Source organism: Equus caballus, unplaced genomic scaffold, assembly GCF_041296265.1.
Source record: "Equus caballus isolate H_3958 breed thoroughbred unplaced genomic scaffold, TB-T2T haplotype1-0000016, whole genome shotgun sequence".
Classification (NCBI taxonomy): domain Eukaryota; kingdom Metazoa; phylum Chordata; class Mammalia; order Perissodactyla; family Equidae; genus Equus; species Equus caballus.
The window spans coordinates 8,163,679-8,185,997 of NW_027222391.1; the positions used below are offsets into that span (position 1 = coordinate 8,163,679).

Consider the following 22,319-nt stretch of genomic DNA (forward strand, 5'->3'; position numbering starts at 1 on the left):
GGTTTGAATGTTATACATACTCCAAAGTTGAAATTCCTATTATTTTCAGAAGGATAGATACTAGAATTACTTTGTTACCAAAATGAATAGGAAGGAAATAGTGGACATTGTGGATATTAGGGAGACAAAATTCCCAAGGTCACAGCCCCACAGGATGGCCCAGAGCCCATAGTTCAGGCTGTGAGGAGTCCTGAGCAATCTTTGCTGCAGCTTCAGCATATTAAAGAGTAAGCTATCAAGAGAGGAAAGACCATGGAATCTTCCAGGAGAAATGTGAACAGAATCAGTTGCTTCCTATCGGAGTATATGCCATTAAAACTGATCAAAGTGAGAGATGGGAAGACTGGGTCCATGATACGACTACCTATGGAAGGTTTACAATAGTTTAAAGTTTTAGTACAAGATTCTACGTTATGTTAGGACATTAGTTCCTCCTATGCAAGTTAGTTATACAAGATAGATAATAAAATTTTCCTCAAACCCCATCTCCCTTTTCTGATCAGTTCAGATGAAGGAAAATACGATGTTGTTGGTTTTAAATGTTAAAAGATTTCAATCTTAAATGTAATTATATCAAGGTACAAATTGAAAATAAAGTCTCTACCATTTTCATATATTCTGTTCTTAATTTTAAAATTATACAAAATGTTCAAATGGATAGAGTTATCACAATTTTTCTTGTTTTTCTCATTTACCATATTGTAAAATTGCTTTACCATCTATGTCCTCATATTATTAATTAGTATTTTGTTCAAAGAACAGTGTTACTAATTTGTAGTAGTCCAATTCACATAAACACCTTTCTATTATTGAGCATTTTAGATATTTCTAAATTTTCACTATTATAAATGACATTTATCATCTCTCATTATAAAACTTACACCTTACTCCACCTTTAGAACGATTTTTAAGATTGGCATTACTAGTATAAGGAGTGTAAACATCTTTATGATTCATGAAATATTTGCTAAAATGTTTTCGAAAAGAATTACATGCATGAAGCAGTTTCATTGCAATTTTAGGATTGATATAATTTTAAAAAACATGATTTTAAAAATATGTATTCTATTTTTAAGATGGATTTAATTTTCTAGCTCACTTTGTGTGTCTAGACACTGTTTAAAAATAATGCTGAAATCAATATTTCAAATTTTCCTTTTGAATTATACATCGCAGAGCATATTCATAACTGTCTTATTGACTCCTAAGGGCCGGGCAGCTTGGACAAGTGTTACTGCGTCTATCTTGTGGGAGAGAACTCGGAGGCTAGCAATCTCTTCAATGACACGTCTGTTAAGTGATGAAGATGGGATTGCTAGCCTTTTTATAGCAGAAACTGAACAATTATTGTATTATTTTTCATTAAATTTTTATTTTGGACTAATTTTAGGCTAATAGGAAAATTACCAAGATAGTACAGAGAATTCTTGTATACTCTTCCCTTTACTTCCCTTAATATTATCATCTTACATCACCATGACTATATTTGTCAAAACTATATAGTGCACATTGATATATTACTCTTAATGAAACATGAGATTTTATTCATATTTTATTAATTTTCCCACTACTACCCTTTTCCTGTTTTATGGTTCAATCCAGCACAACGCGTTCCATTTAGGATAATTACCTTTTAAATGATGTAAAGTTATAAATTTGTGATCATAAACTATGAGGACACTGTACTCTCCATTGTCAAAGTTTTAACATTAATTTTGGAAATTTATTTTATCAGAAAAAAGAGAGAGTTGATTTGTTTATATCTAATAAACATTTTAATTCTGAAGTGGTACTACTGTTGGAAACTCTTCAGAAAAGGAAAGCGGAGAGCCTAAGAATTATTTTATTATTAGATTAATTTAGAACTTTGGTCTTCCTCTCCATCTCGCTACCCAACTTGGTTTTCTTTGTACAATGAAGCTACCTGAAGAAGAAGCAGACACATGTGGGCCTGAGGGCTCCAATAATTTATTCAGGGATTATTAAGGACATTTACAAATGTTGCATATTTAAACAACATTGTATCTGTACCGTGACCATAAAATATTTTATATTTGTGAATCAATAAAAGGATTGTTTAAAAAAAGTCTCAACATCAGTCATGGTAGAGGAGGAATTAGTAGTGAAAACATTGTCATTTCTGCTCTATGTCAATGGCTCTGTGGGCTGTTCTCACCGTCTATAGTGATGTTCTCCTGTGCTTCTAACTGCATAAACAATTTTATGAGCATTGCCATATCTGATTCTCACAAGAACCCTCTCAATAGGCATTCTTATTTTTACCCATTTACAGAAGTAGAATCTGAGTTTTTGAGAATTTTAAGTTACTTTTAGAAGAGCTTGGATTTGAACCTTGTTCTGTATGAGTCTGGAGCTAATGTTCCTACTCATTTCATTTAGTTGTCTTTTCTGCTTTGACCCTAGGATAAGCTAATAACTGCTAGATGGTTTATTGTATTCTTTACTTTTTAATAAATGGTTGTTGATTGATTCCTGACCTTATGGGGTTTGTTTTATGCTCTTGTGTTCTTGATGGCAGCTTGTAGCTGGACGTGAGGTTTATAGCGCTGGCACTGTTTAAGAATGTCTGCTACCCTGGAAACATAATGGAAATGGTTATTTTAAGGTAAGCAAATAGATAGATGTTAGTACATGCAATTGTATTTTTGTTAGTTTTATTAACATTGAAAATTGTTTTTGTTAGCTCTAGGTGGCATTTATAAAATCAACTTACTTTTAATTCTCACCGTAAGCCTCATTATGCTTTCATTCACCTATTTAACAAATAATAATTACATATACATGTACACACACAGACAAGCACTGTCTGGCTGATAAGTTTCTGTTATATACATGTAGGTGAGGACACAATCATTCTCTGAAGTTGTGTCTTGCTATGGAAAATGAAGTCAAAAGTTGAAGTAATTGTCTGGATGACTCATGGAAAAACTTTCCATGGGTAAGGTGGCTGGCTTTTTAAGTGAGAGTGTAGTTACCACAATTTGTAAAACTATTTTATCAAAAGCGATTTTTTTGCATTTTCCAATTTGAGCCTCATCATGATCCTGTGAGATAAGTGGATAGGCTACACATGAACATCCCTACTTTACAATATAGTCACAAATTCAAAACAGATATACTTTGGCAAGTTGTACTTGATCAATTGGGCCACATTGTATACATAATTAGCAAGTAATTAATAAAGCCTCAAGACTCTGACTATATGTGACACACTGTTTCTATTTCTTACCTGTGTGATTTTGGACAATCTGTCATTCGCTCTCTGACTTTCATTAAGGGGCTGCATTTAAACATGAACAAAGGAATCAGAAGGCTTTACCATCTATAGGTGGATGGAGACTGTAGAAAGGCCAATCCTGCTCTAAAGTTCTTGTTATAAAAGAAAAATCTTTGCTTCTTTCCCTGTTGATCCAGTGGGAGGGACTTGGGTGTTGAAACCAGCCAGCATTACAATTCCAGATGCAGCATCTATTACTTGTTTGGCCTTATCTCTTTAAGCATGAGTTACCTCCCAGTAAAATAGGGATAATAAGACCTACCATGGGCTGTTTCCCATGCACTAAGCCATGAATAATTGCTTTCCTCGTACTATTGAACTTAGTCATAATGATAACACTCTTCGTTAGGTATTGTTATTTTTTTATAAACCTCTGTTCTTATTTTTAAATGACGAATGAAGAAAAACACCAACTCAACACATGCGTACTTGTTATCTGTTAGTATTGAGGTAGGCACCTTACCATAGAGCTTTCTCTTTTATAAAAAAACAAATTAATTAATCTTAAAGGCCCAATTCAGTTCAGACATTTAAAGAAATAATTAGGAGAATAGTCATGATTTTCAATTGCTTCTTTAACTGGGCATTATTTCTTCTTCTATTTGTAGATATGAGTCTCCTGATCAGGTATGGTGTGCCAGTCATTGTGCTCCGACTCCATGCAATGAAAGGCACCACTAATAAACTGGCAGCCCTCTTTTCTTCAGAACTTGCATACGACTTTATAATCCTTCTCAACAATTCACTCCAGGAAACCACTATTAAGTGATCAGAGTTGGTGGTTGAGATGAAAACTATTTCTCATCTCTTCCACATGTGAATACCTCCATTCCCCCAAACTGAAACTCTGGCTATTTTAATGTATTTAATAATTTATCTCCACCTCAATTCTGCCTAACTTCCCAAACCACCTTCCACAATTTTATAATTTTTTTTTCTCAATGATGACAGAAGCACATAAGATAATTTTTCATATGGATGCCTCCACTTGTAGATGACTATGATACCATAAACTGGTCTGAAATAACTTTCTCTTCATTTGTGGTATCTTTCAACTTTCCCTTGGAAATCATGCAAAACCAAAGCTTTGTAACTGAGTTTGTCCTCCTGGGGTTTTCAAAGAATCCAAATGTTCCAGAAAATAGTATTTGTTGTATTTTCATTGGGCTACATTGCAACTGTTGGGGGCAACTTGCTAATTGTGGGTGACTGTCATGATCAGCCCAGTACTCCTGGGCTTCCCTATGTACTTCTTCTTGGCTTTCCTATCCTTCCTGGATGCATGTTTCTCCTCTGCCATTGCCCCAAAGATGATTGTGGACTCTGTCTGTGAGAGGAAAACCATCTCCTTTGAAGGCTGCATGATCCAGCTTTTTGCTGAGCATTTTTTTGCTGGGGTGGAGGTCATTGTCCTCATTGCCATGGCCTATGACCACTATGTGGCTATCTGCAAACCCTTGCATTATTCTTCTATCATGAACTGGAGGCTCTGTGCTATGTTAATGGGGGTAGCCTGGATAGGGGGCTTCCTGCATTCCATGATGCAAATTCTCTTTACTTTCCAGCTGCCCTTCTGTGGCCCCAATGTCATCGATCATTTCATGTGTGACTTGTACCCATTACTGCAGCTTGCCTGCACTGACACTTACATCTTTGGCCTTTTGGTGGCTGCCAACAGTGGGTTTATCTGCATAATAATCTTCTCCTTATTGCTTCTTTCCTATGATGTCATCTTGCTCTCTCTGAGAACCCATAGTACTGAAGGGCAGAGGAAGGCTCTTTCCACCTGTGGATCTCATACAGCTGTTATGGTTTTGTTCTTTGTCCCATGCATATTTGTGTATGCACGACCTCCAACTGCTTTCTCCTTTGACAAAATGGTGGCAATATTTTACACCATCCTAACTCCCTTGCTCAATCCTTTGATTTACACTTTCAGGAATAAGGAAGTGAAAAATGCCATGAGGAAAGTGTGGTACAGAATAACGATGTTTTCCAATGAAAAATAAAACATTTAACTTTGAAAAAGTTTTTAGTTAAGAGTAAAAAAGTCAAATTTTCTTATACAAAAACTTTCTGTGAATAGGTATTTTTGATAGGAGGTAATGTAATGAAATAAAAAAAGCACTAACATGAGAGTCAGGAAATAAGGTTTTCATCCGTAGATCACTTATCAACTCTAATTTGGTTACTCACTATCCTCATATGTAAACTAAAAAGAGTTGAATTTTATGCTTACTTAGAATCCAATAACCAAAAAAGAATGAAAAGAGAAATCAGACTGCTTGCCATTCACTTCATGCTTTAAAAAAACCTTATGGAAGGAAGACAAAAATATCTTAGAGATTAGGAACAGACACTCAAACTATTTCAAGTGAAAAGAAGTTTATATTTATGACACTGATGTCTGTGACTGATGAAAAACAATCGGGACTCAGGAAGGGCAGAGACTGGAGCATTCTCAGAACCTAACTGTAGGTGTACCTGTATCACATGACCCCGTCATTTGACATGGTCCATGACCATCTGCTACAGAATTTGCATCATTTGGTGAATTTATTGAGAGACAAAACCTGATTGGCCCAGGCTTGCTTATGGATGAGTTTCTCTTGGGTCAGGTGACCACCCCATACCTATCAGCTATGGGAGAGGAAGAGGAGTCAGATTCCATAAGGGAGTCAGCAATGAGCATCTCTTACACAAGTACAATCAAAGGTCACTATTGAGGGAACCTGTTATGAGTGAAACCAGTACTAAAGCTGCATATACAGTGAGCTGACTTTCCTCCCCTACAGGAGGATCAGAAACCAGAGACATTTGAGGGTCAACAATAGGTTTCAAGAGAGGATACTACTTTGATTTACTTGGTTATTTGAATTTTCTTGCCTTTGTCTTCTACCTAGGTCAAAATAATTCTATTTGAATAACAACCAATAAAAAAATCATTCAAATTCAGACACATCTTTCATGTCATTCCCATAATTAAGGTTTGTTTGTCTCAGATCCCCAAATGACCTCTGGAATAAATTATTTACAGAAAATATTTCAGTCCTCAACACATTAACACTAATAAAATGCTTATTTACTGAGTATTATAGACAAAAATACTAAATAATCATTTTTTTCTTTGCTTAATCTTCCATTTCAGACCCAAAGAAGAATATATGATATTAATTTTCTGCCAATCTCTGAGTTATTCACTGGAACCCTTATCTTAGTAAGATGCAACTATAAATGAGCAGAGTTTAAATTAAGGTCCTAATTCATCCTAAAACTACAGGTGAGACAGAGGTGGGTCCAACTTAAAATAATACAAACCTCAGTTATCATCTCATCCCATTTCTACAGTTTCCATGAATGAATGACTGTAGACAACTGCCTTCAGTAAAACCCTGGCATTGCTTTGACAGAACATGGAGTCCAGTTAGGTAATCCAGTCATTCAGGGTACAGTGAATTTTAATGAGCACTCAGGGTCAGTTCACTTCATAGCTGGAAGGAACATCAAGAGATCATTGACTCAGCATCTTGCCTTTGGCCAGTTTAATTGTTTCGTTTGAAACTAGCTCCTGCAAAGTGTTTTCACCAGAACCGGGAAGCCTAATTATTCCCTCAAACATAGGGAGTTAATTTAGGGCTTTTTGACTGGGAAGTTTAATGCATGGACTCATTCATTGGCTGTTCTTGTTTTCCAGGCCAAGAAATCTTGTGGCATTACTGTATATCTTATTAAAATAAAAAGTGATTTGGACTTGTACTTAAGAGATTTGGATTCTAGGCTCAGTTCTGTTACTAATCAGCAAGATGACCTTAGGCGAGTTATTTCATTTCTTTAGTCTTCAGCTTCTTGTGTCTAAGGAAGGTTAACAAAAGCACAAATATTTCCTCTGCACTTTCTCTGAGCCAGGGATTCTTTCCTTTCATATGTTGCATATTTTAGTATTTATAGTCTTTTTTTAAAGTAGGTCTTCAGGGTGAGCCCCAATGGCCTAGTGGTTCAGTTCAGTGCACTCCACTTCACTGACCGAGGTTCAGTTCTGAGGTGTAGGCCTACACCACTCATCTGTCAGTGGCCATGCTGTGATGGTGCCTCACCTGTAAAATAGAGGAAGACTGCAACACATGTCAGCTCAGGGCAAATCTTCCTCAGCAATATATATATTTAATTTATTAATTATATTAATTGATGGAGAATCTGAGGCTCAAAGACTTTAAGCAACATCCTAAAAACCTTCTTCAGGATTCTTCTAGTCCATTTGTAACTAAAAAGGCCAGATGTTGGGATGTGATTTTCTCTGAGACACATGGGCTTGTTGGTTGCCACTAGACACTTCAGCAAAGTGCAGACCAAGGTATAATCTATTCATGGCATTCTTCCACCTCAATGTCCATTGCCCATCTTTCTCCTTCCATGCCCACTCTGGACCTCTCACTTCATACTCATTTCAGGCACCTAGCTTGTAATGTCATATCTTGCAGGTAATTCTTACACCAGAGGGCTGGGTAGTAACATGGTTTTCCAGGTAACAAAGTAATTTTGTAATGTAATCCATCCAATCTTTAATAGGTTGCAACAATTTAAAAGCAAACACATGTCTTCCCTGTAGGTGGAAGGGCATACATCTTTAAAAAGAAAAAGAAAAAACATAAGAAGTATTCAAGAATTACTTTCCCTTTTCCTTCTTTCCTTTCTTCTTCTGTACACTGATTCATAAGCATAAATAGGATTAAAATTGGGAGAACATAACATTAAAAATGTTAAAATAAATAAAGATTATTATTTGTAGCCTTTTATAAAGCAAAAACGTGAATTTAAAGAGGTTGAGAAACACTTAAATTCACATAGCAGATAAGTAGTGAGACTCAGACTCATGTCTACCTTACATATTTCATTTATCTAGCCGTACCTGACCTCAGGGACTTCCATGCCTCTAGAAGAGATGGGCTGAGCAAATCACATGAAGAAGGGAACAGAGGTTCCTCATCTGTAAGTCATAGTGAGTTGAAGTTTAACTAATTGTTCCCAAAGTCTACTTTCGCCCTTGGACTGTCTCAGCTAAGTATCTCATTGGATATCCTTTGGGACAAAGTTGGGAGTAATGGTTTCTTTGGAGCTCCTGAGGCTAAAAGCCTGCCTTAGACATTTGCAAACTTTTGTGGGAATTACTATAAATATCCAGTGCAGTATAACAAAAACACTTAACTGATGTTTTTCCAAAAGAGAAACTGTGGGAAGCTACCTCTTCAGAGGCATTTCTCTCTCAAAGCGCAAGAACAGTTTTCTCCAAAACTTTCCAAGAACCAAATTAAGCAACTTCCCCTGTTTTTCACGATGCTCTCCCCTGGTCCAGTAGAAGTGTGGTTTTGTCTAACCCAGTGCATCTGCTCAGGAATCATGTGAAGCACAGCCACGTGCAGCAGCCCCTTTCTCCATAAACTCCCTACACCCCATAACCTCTAGGATAGAAAGCATTGCAAATCCCAATAAAGTATAGGTTGCATGTTTTATTCAGGCTTCATATAATTCACCGTCTAAGTAAATTAAAGTGGGAGATATGAAAAATATACTTTATTGCAAGTCATCTATTTGCTTATAAGAAAAGAGGTGAGTTTTTCATCCATCTGAAATATTTTCTTTATGTGCTTCCTTTAGACTAACCTGATGGAATCTATTCTCAGTGTGTCTTCCAACAAATGGTGGGGGTACTGGAGAGTATTTCCGCCAATGAAGTGTTATCACGGTCCAGGGCTCATAATCCTTCCCTGGCCTCAGCACAAAGCCACACTACCTCTCAAAAGCATCTCTGCTCACAAAGGTTGCACCAAACAGCACCATGGCCCTGAGGACCGAGTGGCAGAAGTTTCTTTCTCGGGGGTCTGCTGATTTGAAGAGTTTTAGGTCAGTGCTGATATTTGTGGGACAGAGCACAACATAGGGCTGCACTTCATACACACCTGGGCTTTCAAGATCCTTGACAAGGCTTTCTTGTGACCCACAACTGCACCCCCTCTCTGGTTTGGGGGCAAGTGATAGTGCAGTGTTAAGGGAGAAAGAAGCTGAATTCTGGGATGAAAGCTTGGGTCAAACTAAGTTTTCTAATATTTTTATTAAAAATAATAACTCCAATTCTCTCTGCTCTATATGGCTATCTATTTACCTGACTCTTCTCTCTCTGCTGTCTGCTCACTATGACTCTCCTCTCTCCTACTCTGACTTCATTCAGTCTCTGCTCTTTCCTCCTCTTCACTATTATTCACTTAGGTTTCTAGTTTTCTGCTTTGATATTTGTCTCATCATGAAGTTTACAGAACTTGATTTGGAGTCAGAAAAGGGAATTAAGGTATCATTTGGCATCTTTCTCTGATGGCTCGGAATTTGTCTTTTCTGGGATGCAATCTACATGATGACTGGGATTTGATGTTTTATATGACATAGAGGTGAATGCGAGAGAGAGATGCTATCCAGTAGCATCTCACTCTAGTTGTAGCCTAACTGTACCAGGTAAAACTTTCCATATCAGAGCTCAAACTCTGTACACAGAAAAAAAGGCAAATGGCCACACTTATTTTGTGAGAAAATGCACAGATCAAATGAAATAAAAAAATGAAAATTTGTTTAAAAGATTAGATTATAGAACAAGAACAATATATAATCTAGGGTTGTCTTTTTGAATTAAATGTATATGTTTAATAAAGCATATAACAGTATAGGAGCATAACAGATAGAACCAGACATCTATTTATGAGAAAAGAAAGAGAAGAATTGTGGTGCAAAATATAAGTGAACTGGTTAACATTTCAGAAGGTAAAAGAAAAAAATAAGGAATAAAGCAGGGAAAACAGCATGCTTCACTACTGTGAGGACCCCAAAATCAGAGAGGTAGGCTTGTCCAGGAGTGTTAGGAAATAGTAACTGAATTGAATGATCAGATTCTGAGGTGGGGTTGATCTGACTTAATGCATACACTTTGTCAAGTTCTGCTTCTCTGTACTCATGTCCCCAAATGCTTTCTCTTTATTTACTTAAAATAAAACAAAATAGAATTACGTGACATCACTTTCATGTTTGTCCATTATCTGCCCACAAATATACCTCCTACAACTTTAATTTAATGGGAGTGGAGTTTTACAGAGATCATCTTTATGTTTACCTGAAGCAATGACTGCTTCTCCCCTTCTTATGATTTTTTTTACTCACTCTTCTTACCCAATTTCTCCTCTCTTAAGAACAAAAACCTCCCTCTCTTTTGTCTTTACCCCCTGTATGAACCTAATATATTGAAACTAAGTAGTCATTAATTCATTTTCCCTTTCATAGTTGTAAGAGATGATTGGAATTGCCCATCAGAGCTTGTAGTTTTATGTCTCTAGTTTATCACACCAAAGTAATATTATTTTCGCTGAACTGCGAAGAAACTTAAAGTTTTATTCAGATGCTTGTGTTTATTAGAAGTAAATGGACAATTTGAATTTCTAATATTGAAAATCTAATATTGAAAAATACTATTGAAATTATACATAAAGAAACCTAGTTTAAGTATATTGAATACTTGAGTTTCAGAGAAACTCATTGGAATCTACAGTTTAACACATTTGAAGCCATAGCTCCACTTCTTTCTCATTTTTGAATCTTCACTGACCAATCTGGTTATTCTCTAGGGATCTTTCTACCTTTGGAATCAAAACTGATTTGGTATTATCACATACAGTTGTGTGTAATTCTTATATAAGTAATTATCTTATCTAGAGGCATGTTACTCTTCCAACTTGAATGTAAAGAGGTTGAGGACATCTTTCAATGCCACACTACAGTGACTGCAGATGTGAGTAGGTTCTTAGTACATATATGATGACTTGATGGTGTTACTAATTCATTGATGGATTGGTGATTAATGAGAAGGAGGAAGAGTTTCTCAGAATGCATGCTAAAATAAATTCTAGATCATTTGTCTTTAATATTTTAAAAAATCATAGATATATTATGAGACAGAGTAAAGATGATAACTCCCCAACTGAAGTAATAGACTAAACTGGAAAGGAGAGAAAACTTGATAGATTGACTATATAAAAATGAAACAAAAACTAAAGAGCTCAACATTTAAAAATATCAAAAACTTAACTACAGGGGCTTTCCCCATGGCATAGCAGTTGGGTTTGGAGTGCTCCACTTTGCCAGCCCAGGTTCGTGTTTTCAGATCCCTGGTGCAGACCTACATCACTCATCAGGCATGCTGTGGCAGCAACCTGCATACAAAAAATAGAAGATTGGCACAGATGTTAGCCCAAGGACAATCTTCCTCATGCAAAAAGAGGAAGATTGGCAACAGATGTTAGCTCAGGGTGACTCTTCCTTGGAAATAAAAGAAAATAAAACTACAAAAGATATATATAATTCAGAAAAGATGAAATACAAGAAATAAAAATATATAAAGTGTTATACCATATCATTAATCAAAGAAATATATAGCATAATTTTAATGCTATTAACCAAATAAATAAGATAATGCCCCAAGTCAAATTTTTATTAGGAATCTGTTCCATATTTCTATAATCTTAGAAATAAAGGAAAATGAGCCATTCTTTACATAAGAGGGGATATTTAACCAGACCAGTATAACACTGAGCAACCTGGAAGAATGGGTAAGAAAGTAAGTTAATTGTGAAGTGTGGAATTGTACATTTTTCAAGGGTACTTTTTTTACCCTGTAATCTACTGTTAACTTTGGATAATTTGTTATGAAAATATTTTTGTTTTATAAGTAAAATTTCTCTAATAAATGTTGAAACAATCAAATAAAAAGGCCATTAATAATTATGAAAATTTTCATATTTCATGTCAGCAACCTCCTGGAAATTTAATCTGAAAAAAATGTTAAAAATAAGCAAAGGCTATAAGTGAGACGAGGCTTATTCAAAAGCTTTTTATTAGAGTGAACATTTTAAAAGAAGTAACATAAAATAAATTATAAAATTTATATTATGAAATGTTGATATGTTAACTTACAGTTGCTAAAATGGACGTGTTACAGATACTCTTTAACTGCATGCAGAAAGACTTTCAACAATCAAAAATGAAAATAAAAAGTATAATATTACAGGACGATTGAAATTCTATAGATATATATGTATATAAACAAAGAACACCGTAGAATAATGGGAAATATCTGTGTGTTAAAATTTTGAAACAGTTTTTGAATTATGTTTTCAGAGAGATAAAAATTGGAAGAATACAAATCTCTGAAATATAATGGTAGGAGAATCATATATGAGTAAAGACATTGTTCAATTTATAGAAATATAACAAGTGGCACATCACTTTGGATCCGTGGGATGTGGAACTTGATACCATGCATCCTATACGAGTAATACATTATATCAAATATATAGTAATTTTCCTCAATAATGCCAATCTCAGTGATTTACTCAAATATCTTATGTGCCATGACTGACACTGAAGGTAAAATTATAGCCACTAAAAGCCTAAAATTGGAGGAATAATTTCCTCTTAAAGAATAATCCACCCAAGGTATTTAAGAGTCAGGAATAGTGGATGCAAACTGGTGTCCAAATCAAGAAATGTGTTTTCTCAAGAGGCATTTTCTAAATGAATTATTTTAAAAATATATAGGGATGTTATTTTTCAGTAATTGAGATGTGTGTATATATATATATATACTACATGCACATATACATCATATACATATACTTAATAAGATGTCAATTAGAATTTCTAATTTTCATATGAAGAAAAATTTTAAGACATTAAAGTGATTTGATCAAGATCATGCAGCACAGTCATTAGTCCTCAGACCTTGGCAGAGGGCACAATCTCTTGAAGGCTTATTATTTTCCCCCAAAATCATGATCCACATAGGAAAACCTTGAATAAATACCCATGGTTAAAGCATGGACAATAGCATTAAAAAGAAAAGTTTCCCAAGCAATTATAATACATGAAAAACTTTGAGGACCACTGAGTTATATTTGTTAATGGAATTAGAACTGTAAAGTTGGAATTCAGAGTCCAAGTCCATTGCTATTGCTGTCACCATTTTCCTCATGTTCTTTGCAGATGAACAATTTCTCATTTGCGTCCTTTCTATGTTCACTGTAACCATGGAGCTGAAATAGTCTGAATGAGTTCATTCTGCTTGGGTTAACACAGGAGGTACTAAAGGAGAAAATAATGTTTGTGGTCTTCTTGTTTCCCTACCTCACAATTCTGTCAGTCAATTTATTTATTGTGATGACCAAGACATCGCCAGATGCTTGGAAGCCCCATGTACTTCTTCCTTTTCTACTTATCCTTTGAATGTGTTTCCTACCAACTGCTGCTCCTAGGCTGCTTATAGATTCTGCGTCTGAGAAGGAAGCCATCTCCTGCAATGAGTCCATGACCCAGATCTTTGCAGTTCACTTCTTTGGGTGCATGGAGATCTTGGTGCTCATCTTCATGTCCTTTGATTACTATGTGGCCATTTCTAAGCCCTGCGATACACAACAATCATGAACCAGCGTGTCTGTGATGCATTGGTGAACCTGGCATGGGTGGGGTCTTGTATCCATTCCTTAGCACAGAGTCTCTTGGCTTGGAAATTACCCATCTGTGGCCCCAATGTTACAATCGGTATTTCTGTGATATGCAACATATGTTGAAAGTTGTATGTCATCAATCAACATAGTGTTTAATAGTGTTGCTATATGCATGGTGACTTTTGTGATCCTGCTTATCTCTTATATTTATATCTTATATTCTCTGAGTAACCACAGTGCATACGGAAGAGGAAAGCCCACTCCACTTGCACCTACCACATTATTATTGTCATCTTGTTCTTCACTCCATGTATATTCACATACTCTCACCCTCTAACCACATTTCCAGTGGAAAAAGTGGTGGCTGTGCTTTACACTATTGGGGCATCTTTACTGAAGCCCCTCATTTACATTCTGAGGAATGAAGAAGTTAAAAATGCCAAGAGAAAGTTATGGTGCAAAAACTGACTCGAGGTGGCAAAAACAGAAGACTCCAATTGCCTATTATGTAAAAGTTTAAATAAAATTGGATTAATAGAAAAGAGAAAATGTTGTAATTCCAACGTGGGCAATCTAATTCTCTTCCAGGGGGGTGTTTGGAGAAATATGAAAAATGGTCACAGAGCACAGACACATTTCATTTTGAGTCAATATCGCAGAGTGTCAGCATATTGAGAACAGCAGTATTTGTGGGAAGATCAACCCACTCCTCACTTCTGCTCTCCAGCTTATGAGCCAGATCCTGTTGTATCTATGGCTTTACCTCCCTCTGTACATTATTCTAGTTTGTGTTTCTTTTCTCCGTGTTTCTGATCTAAGTTGAAAAATTGGTCCCAATTTTGACTCATTCATTTTGTTGGCTAATCAGTTCCAGATTCTACTAAATCTGGATCTTATCTTTTCCAGCTCAACAGTGAATAACCCAGAAACTTATGATCCCAAGGGAGCATATATATCAGCTAATTAAGTCCCTAATTGATGCTTGTCTTCCCTCTGTAACAGCCGTAAAAGCTGGCCTTTCCTTTGCCTGTTGAACACGTATGAGGAGATAATTCAATAAGGATAATTCTAGTTATAACAAATATATGCATTGTATTGATTCATAATTTTTCGTCATGTACTGTAACAAATTTTCTGATTATCATGTTACTTATTTTTTGTGAATACTATTTAGTTTTATATACATACCTATTTTTGTAATTTAAGTCTGTGGAAACTTCCTTAATCTTTGATTGATGGACTGGCGACAATTTGAGAATTATCTATCCAAAATCTCATGGATGAGATCATGTATATAAAAAAGGCAACAACTGACATCAAAAATAGAGCTAATGACATAATAATCCATCCAAAAGGAGAAGAAGTCCACAGAATTGAGTTTTCCAGCTTGGATATACAGAGAACAATATATTAAGGAAGCAAAATCCATCATTACGTATCAGGTATAGTCCTAGTGCAGAGAAGTGTTTCACTGACTTGTGTGTAAGACTTGCCAGTTGCCAGGCAGGTACACTTCTGGGTTAGAAGAAATGTCTCAGGCTACAGCTACTTGAGTTCTAGCTTTATCAAGCAAACTTTGTATGTCAACTGGGCTTCCTATGGAGATTTTCCTTCCTGGAGAGAAAGATATTGACCAGTGACTTGGATAAGCACTTTGGTGTTTTGATTTATACTTTTTAATGTATCTCATTAAATTTACATTCCTGTTCAGGTTCTGTTAACCAATGAGTATGGAGAAGAGGAGCCTGAGGGAGTGACTAATGGATCTATCACTGAGAATAAATATAATCAAGACTATTTTTGTACAGATCTGAAGACTGGACCCTAAATTATGGCAAATGAACTCATATAATGCCTGTCTGAGAAATTTTGTATGAGCACCTCTCCTGGGGATAATGACATGGATGGATCTTCACACTCTGATAATACAAGTTTGGAAGATTTATTTATATCTCTTACTCTTTACTGGAGACTCTCTCAAGTATAAGTCCTGCAAATGATGAGGCAGGATTTTCCTGAATTGTAACATAAGGCACTTATAAATCAGTTCCTTGCCTTGCCAGTTTTGTCACAAATTTAGCATTGCTATTAATTGCTATTGTTTAACATTATATAAACAGAAAAGAAGAAAAGAGAAAAGGAGAAAGGGAAACAGTAATGGAGATGAGGTTATGGAGGGGAGAAAGCTTTTCATCTTGAGTTTTGCCCAAATACTCTGGGTAAAAGTGTTTGTGGAAGGTCATTGGTTATGAGGAAGCTTTTTTCTTTTTCCATTAATTGTGATTCGCTGAGATTTCTCTGAAGATGCATGTGTTTAGGACACCAAAGCTCAGAGAAGTTTCATTAAAATGTTATATTAAAACTCTAAAATAAAATCAAGGGTTGTTGTGACTTTAAATAACATCTTTACGCTGATGAATTTCACATTTATATCTCCATCTCACACTTCTCACTTGAATGCCAGACTTGTATACTCAACTACTTTCTCGACATCTTTCTCTATATATCTAAGAGATATTTCCACATTTAATGACTGTTTTCACCCTAAATATATTCTACCTGTAGCCTTCCCCAGGAAATTCCATCTTTCCAGTTTCCCAGGCCAAGAACATGGAGTCACAAAAGTTGATATCAGAGCTCACACCTAACCTATTAGAAAAAAAAGTTTGCCTTTTAACTATTTGCAGTATGTGATATATTTTCCCATTAATTCTCCTGTCATCCTGGCCTGAGCGGCCACTCTCTCTCACTGAGACCACAGCCATAAACTCTAAGAATGCTGACTGCTTCTACTGTTGTTCTGCTGAGTCCACGTCCAGGACAGCAGACCGACACTCCTTTTGAAACTAGAGGCAACTCAGGACTTCTCTGCTTAACACTCTGCAATGGTCCCATTTCATTCAGAGAAAAGGGAAAAATCTTTGCAATTGTTTAGCGTTCTCTTGCCTCTTTGGCCCCTTCTGGTACTTCCACAGTTGCTCCCTTGGTTCCAGCCACCCTGGCTACCTTGCAACCTTGACCACAGCAGGCAGGTTTCACTTTGGGGCATTTGCCTCAGCTGTTTTCTTTGTTTAGAATTCTTTTCCAGTAAGATGCTTGGTGAACAGCTTCACTTGCTTATGGCATTATTCTAGTCTCTCCTCCATAAGGCTTCCGTTATGCCATATTAAATACAGCACTCCCGTCAGTGCTCCTGATCTCTTATCTTACTCTATTTTTTCCTTCTTAATAGCATTTGTCATCTAACATACTACTTAATTCACTTATTGTATTTATTGTCTCTTGTCTGTCCCCACTAGAATGTAAGCTCCAAGAAGGCATGGGTTTTTGTCCATTTTATCAGGATTATATACCAAGCCAGTTGTAGAGTGCTTTCATCATAGCAGAAATTCATTAAGTATTTGTGGTAGTTGTTGTAAATGAGCGCTTAGAACGTGATGAGTTTAAACCAGAGATCCTAATACTAAGAATTGCTGGTTTCTATAAGAATGCTTCACTTCGTGTTTTCATTTAAATGATAATTCTGAAACTCATATGAGTATACTCTGGGTCATCTTATGACCAACTTATATACAGTTGTAACCACACAATTTCCATGCCGGAGTGTGATTACTGTTATGGTGGCTCCAAATACTGCTACATTGTGACTGAAGGCTAAGAAGTGAGCAGAGGTGAGCTTGAGGAAATTCTTAAACTCACATTCTGGTTTACATCACAAGTGCTCTTGTGTTTGGTCAAAATGAGCCAGTCCATGAAAACCTGCCCATCTCTGGGTATTAACAGAGTTCAGTGTTGCCTGTAAGTCTAAAAGTCAGACCCTGACTAATAGCTGCTCCAGAGTAGGGTGATGGATGTGTTAACTGACTTTGTGGTATATATTTCATAATATATACATGGATCCAATCATCACATTGTACACTTTAAACTTACACAATGTTATATGTCAAGTATATATCTCAATAATGCTGGAACAACAACAAGAAAAGAAAATGCAACCCTAGCGGGTAATCTTTGAGATTTTCTTCCTATATATTGAATAAGGATAGATTTCTATAAAAGAGAGACCCAGTGCTTTAAAATATAGGAAGTTTATTCTATTTGATATAACAATTGCAGGTAGATGGTCCAAGTTGGCAGGGGGGTGCATCTCCTCCTTTTTATTCAGGAAGTCAGGTTTCTCCCAAGCAGCTGATTGGTCATCTCTTAAGGTCTCATGTTCAAAATATGATGCAAATATTAGTATCACTGGCATCACTGGGAGCTTGTTAGAAATGCAGAATCCTAAAGTTCATCCTACACCTAACGAACCATGCTTTCAATTTAACTCTAGGAGTTTCATATGCAGATTATAGTTTGAGAAGTATTGCTATAGAGCACTGTTACCTACAGTTGTGACACCACCAGCTTAGTTTCACATGTCAAAAGGGGAAATCTACTTGAGGAGTACAGTCCAATATTTAGATTTTTGCCTAGAAATTAACATATTCCTTCTCCTTGCATCCAACTGACAAAAATGTAGTCACAGAGCTGCACCTAGATGCAAAGGGGCTGGAGAATGTCAGCTGTGCTCAGGTCGCCATGAACACAGGTGCCCTCTGTTACTGCAGAAGAAGGGAGAATGGGTTTTGGTGGACAACTAGCAGCCTCTACCATGGGCACTTGGCACCTGGCACATCCACAGAAACATTTTTTACTGAAAATTTAATTTGATGTGACAAATATTTTTTGACTTCCTATTATTGCCCAGTACTATTCTAGGTAGCAGTGAAAAAAATAAAACCCCTGTCTTCACAGCTCATGTTTTTGTGGATTATGCTATTTCAAAAAGCCCAATAGCAAGTCCAGGAGTCTTGAGTTCACAGGATTTGAAGAGATTGCATGAATTCTTCTTAAACTAAAGACTGGTGATTTTTTAATGATAATGTTTAAAATTTACATTTTAAATCTCTTACAGCACTATAGACTCCCTTTTTAGAACAAAACTCACATAACACTGAATCCCCTTTCATTAAATCTTCTGTATGTTAGGTAAACAACAAGCAGAATCTCCTACGCATTCAATCTCTTATGTATTTTCTTGCTTTCCTAGTGCTTCTCTCTATATGCATTTCCACTTAAGTAAAAATTCTTTCTTTTCCCATATCTCGCCTGTCAAAGGCCTGGAGATGAGATTTTGTTATGAGTACCTGTCATTGTTACTTCTAGTTTCTACCCCCTCTTTACTCCATGATTGTCCTTAGCTTTCAGTCTTTATCAGATGATGCTACAAGCCACTTTTTTTTTTTATAAAAGTCATCTACTGCTTCTAGGGTCTTTGCACCAACACCCACAAAGATGATCCTCCCAATATGCTGGCTTCTAAACCTATAAATTGATCATTTTTTTCCCCAGGAATCTTGCCCTTTAATGTATCTCAGTTGTTCATGCCCATAGTCATACCTTAGACTCTGTAATTACCAATAATTCAAAACCTTCTAAAATCTCAATTTAGACTCACAAATTTTCAAACCATCTTATTGTTATTTCCATCTCCTATTTCCTGCTCTTTCTTTCTTTTTTTTTTTGCTGAAGAAGATTCACCTTGAGCTAACATCTGTGCCAATCTCCCTCTATTTTTTATGTGGGTCATTAACATAGCATGGCTGCTGATGAGTGGTGTAAGAACTGAGCCTGGGCCGCCAAAGTGGAGCATCCCAAACTTAAACACCAGGCCACGGGGCCAGGCCTTCCAGCTTATTTCTAATTGCAAATTTTAACAATCCCTTGACCCCACTGTAAAGCATATACCTTTGTTCCTGCCAAATTTTTGCATGATATCAGGCATACTCCTGCCTAAGGACCTTCATACAGGTTGTTTTCTGTGTCTTAATTATTCTTCATTCCGATATATGCATGGCTTACCCCCTCAATTCCTTTGGTTTATTATTAAAATGTGTCTTCTCAATAATGACTTTTCTGACTACTTCATAGAAATGCAACTCCCACTAACATTCTGTATTTCCTATTCTTACATCTCTGCTTAATGTTGCTCCTTAGCAATTATCATTCTCTGACATGTCATACAGTTTAGTTATCTATTTAGTTTTGTATATATACTAGAATACAATTTATATAAGGGTAGGGATTTGTGTCTTTTTAAAGATATTTTACTGTTAAATCCCCAGTGCCTAGAATAGCACCTGATACTTAGTAAGTGGTGTCGAAATCAGAAGTAGCAAAATGAAAACCACCAAATCAATAAATAGTATTAGTAAGAGTTTATTTTGCATATAAGACAGTTCACAAACTGGGGGATTCCAAATTCAGAGTGATATGAAACTCAGAAGCATGAAGTTATAGGATGGCTTATAAAGTGAAAATTGGGAAGTTGTCAACCTTTGCAATGATTGGTTATTACAATACATGCTTCCAGATGGCAGGAGATTGATTAAAAGTGATTATGTCATATCACTCTCAGAAAGATGACTAAAGTTTCTTTTATGAATTTCAGAAGCACTTACAAGAAATCACCTAAGTTAAGCTTCACTTACATTCATGAAATAAGCTAGACTTAGTCTTGCTTATGTGGCTTAAAAGGTATTGTCTGCTCAGGGAATTCTCAATTGCTGTATCCATTTTGCGCTTACTTTTAACAATTTCCTTCTTTTGGCTATTGTCTCAGCAAGCTGAGAGTGTGACCAAATAGTATACTGTTACCCTGGGTTACCACTGTTGATGTAGCCAGGCTGAAGAATCACATCCTTGTTGTTTCTGCTAGTTGATTAGTCAGGAGGGATGGTCAGGAGGTGACTGTTATCAACAGCTGTATCATCATCATGGACATGGGTGGTCAGAGCATTGACTTCTTTAAATTGTCTAATCCTGATGGACATCATTTGATGTGTGAGTGGCTGCAAAAGGCATTTAAAACCTTTGTGAGGATACAATGCACTAGAGAGATTAATATGATGACTATAAGGAGAAAAATAATCAAGGATTGAAAAATTTACCAGAGCAGAGACTCCTGGAAGCCGATATTTAACCAAATAAATAACTTAATTGGGCTATAATCAGATTCAGGTTTCACCTTTTGTATAATAAGTCTTTTATTAAGACCAGACCAATAATCTAAGAAATTTTGTGCTTTTAACAGAAAATTAAACTCTAATTTTCTATCAGTATATTATTGAGCTCATTTAAAAACCCTCCTAAAAAATCTATTCAATTTTAGCCGGTGTTGACCTCATAATACAGAATTTCTTTTCCTCAAACCTCCTCTACTTTCTGTATCTATTTAGGTTTTCTCTTATTCTTTTTCCTTTCTTATTCTGGAGCAACTGCTCATTTTATTTTAGACAACGTTACTTTCTTTTCTTAAAAAAATCACATCCTATGTTCCTTGTATACTCTTCATATAAAAATACATACCATTTTCTTCCCATACTTTTTATACGAAGTTGTTTCCTTCCCTTCATATTATTTCAAGTAGTTCTATTTTTACATATTGATTATAAATTTTCACTATTAGTAATCTTTACTTTCCAGTGAAAACTAAGAAGCAGGCAATTGTGAACTGTGTATCACATATTAGCATTCTGTAGTATAAAGGTAAGTTTATAAGTATATAATTATAAAACATTATTTTTAGAGACAAGTTTTTCATAGTTCAATAGTTTAATGTGGTGAAATACATATTTATTAATAAACCCAAATATCTTTTGTCTCTCTATAAAAAATTAAGAAGCCAAAAGTAGATAAATTTAAACTTATGGTTAGCAATCAATATGTCAGTATATTATTTTATTTGAAAATTATCTAGATATTCAGTGCGTATCCCTTATTTAAACTTCATATAAAGTTTTAACTTATTTATATTTACTTAAATTGTTTATTTTTATCGAGTATGCTTAGATTAAGCATCAAATATCTAACCAGCACCTTAAGATATTTTTCTTGGTGACACATTTTGTAACATAGAGATAGCATGAGCTTATTTGTCTGGTAAGCACAGGTAGATAAAGTAATATGTTTGCATCACATCTAATATTAACAATTCTGAAGATATACTTGCTTTTATTAAACTAACAAACTTAAACTAGCTTTTATTTATCAAAGATTATCCTCATCATATGAACTTGAGAAACATTGGGTTTGATTATATATTTCTGAGAGTTTTAGGAATACTTAATTTATATAAGTACTTTTTTCTTTAAGCCAATTAAGTAGAACTGTTTTAAAATATCACATATGCATAATATGCATAAATACATAGATATACACAAACACATAGATAGACACAAATAGCCATCTTATAGCTTTTATTTTAGAATTTTAGCCATGTCTAGGTTATAATAATATGAAACTCAAAAGAATAGCTGGGACCAAATTTTGTTTCTGGCAGGTAGACTAATTAAGGTCACTACCTCAGATGGCCCAAGTTTTTAAGATTTTTCATTTGTGCTCTATAAGGATTCCTTTAAAGAAGCTATTTTTGGATTCATTCAGTCTTT

At 35.5% G+C, this 22,319-nt stretch overlaps 1 long non-coding RNA gene and 1 pseudogene across 1 annotated transcript; both read left to right on the forward strand.

The window, feature by feature from the left end:
- The first annotated feature begins 4,369 nt into the window (after positions 1 to 4,369).
- Positions 4,370 to 5,316, forward strand: LOC138922902 (olfactory receptor 4C15-like; annotated as a pseudogene).
- Positions 5,317 to 8,967: 3,651 nt separating this feature from the next.
- Positions 8,968 to 16,205, forward strand: LOC138922887 (uncharacterized). The gene is made up of 2 exons (XR_011436032.1): positions 8,968 to 9,196; positions 15,542 to 16,205. It is a non-coding gene; the product is annotated as an uncharacterized lncRNA (long non-coding RNA).
- The last annotated feature ends 6,114 nt before the right edge of the window (positions 16,206 to 22,319 follow it).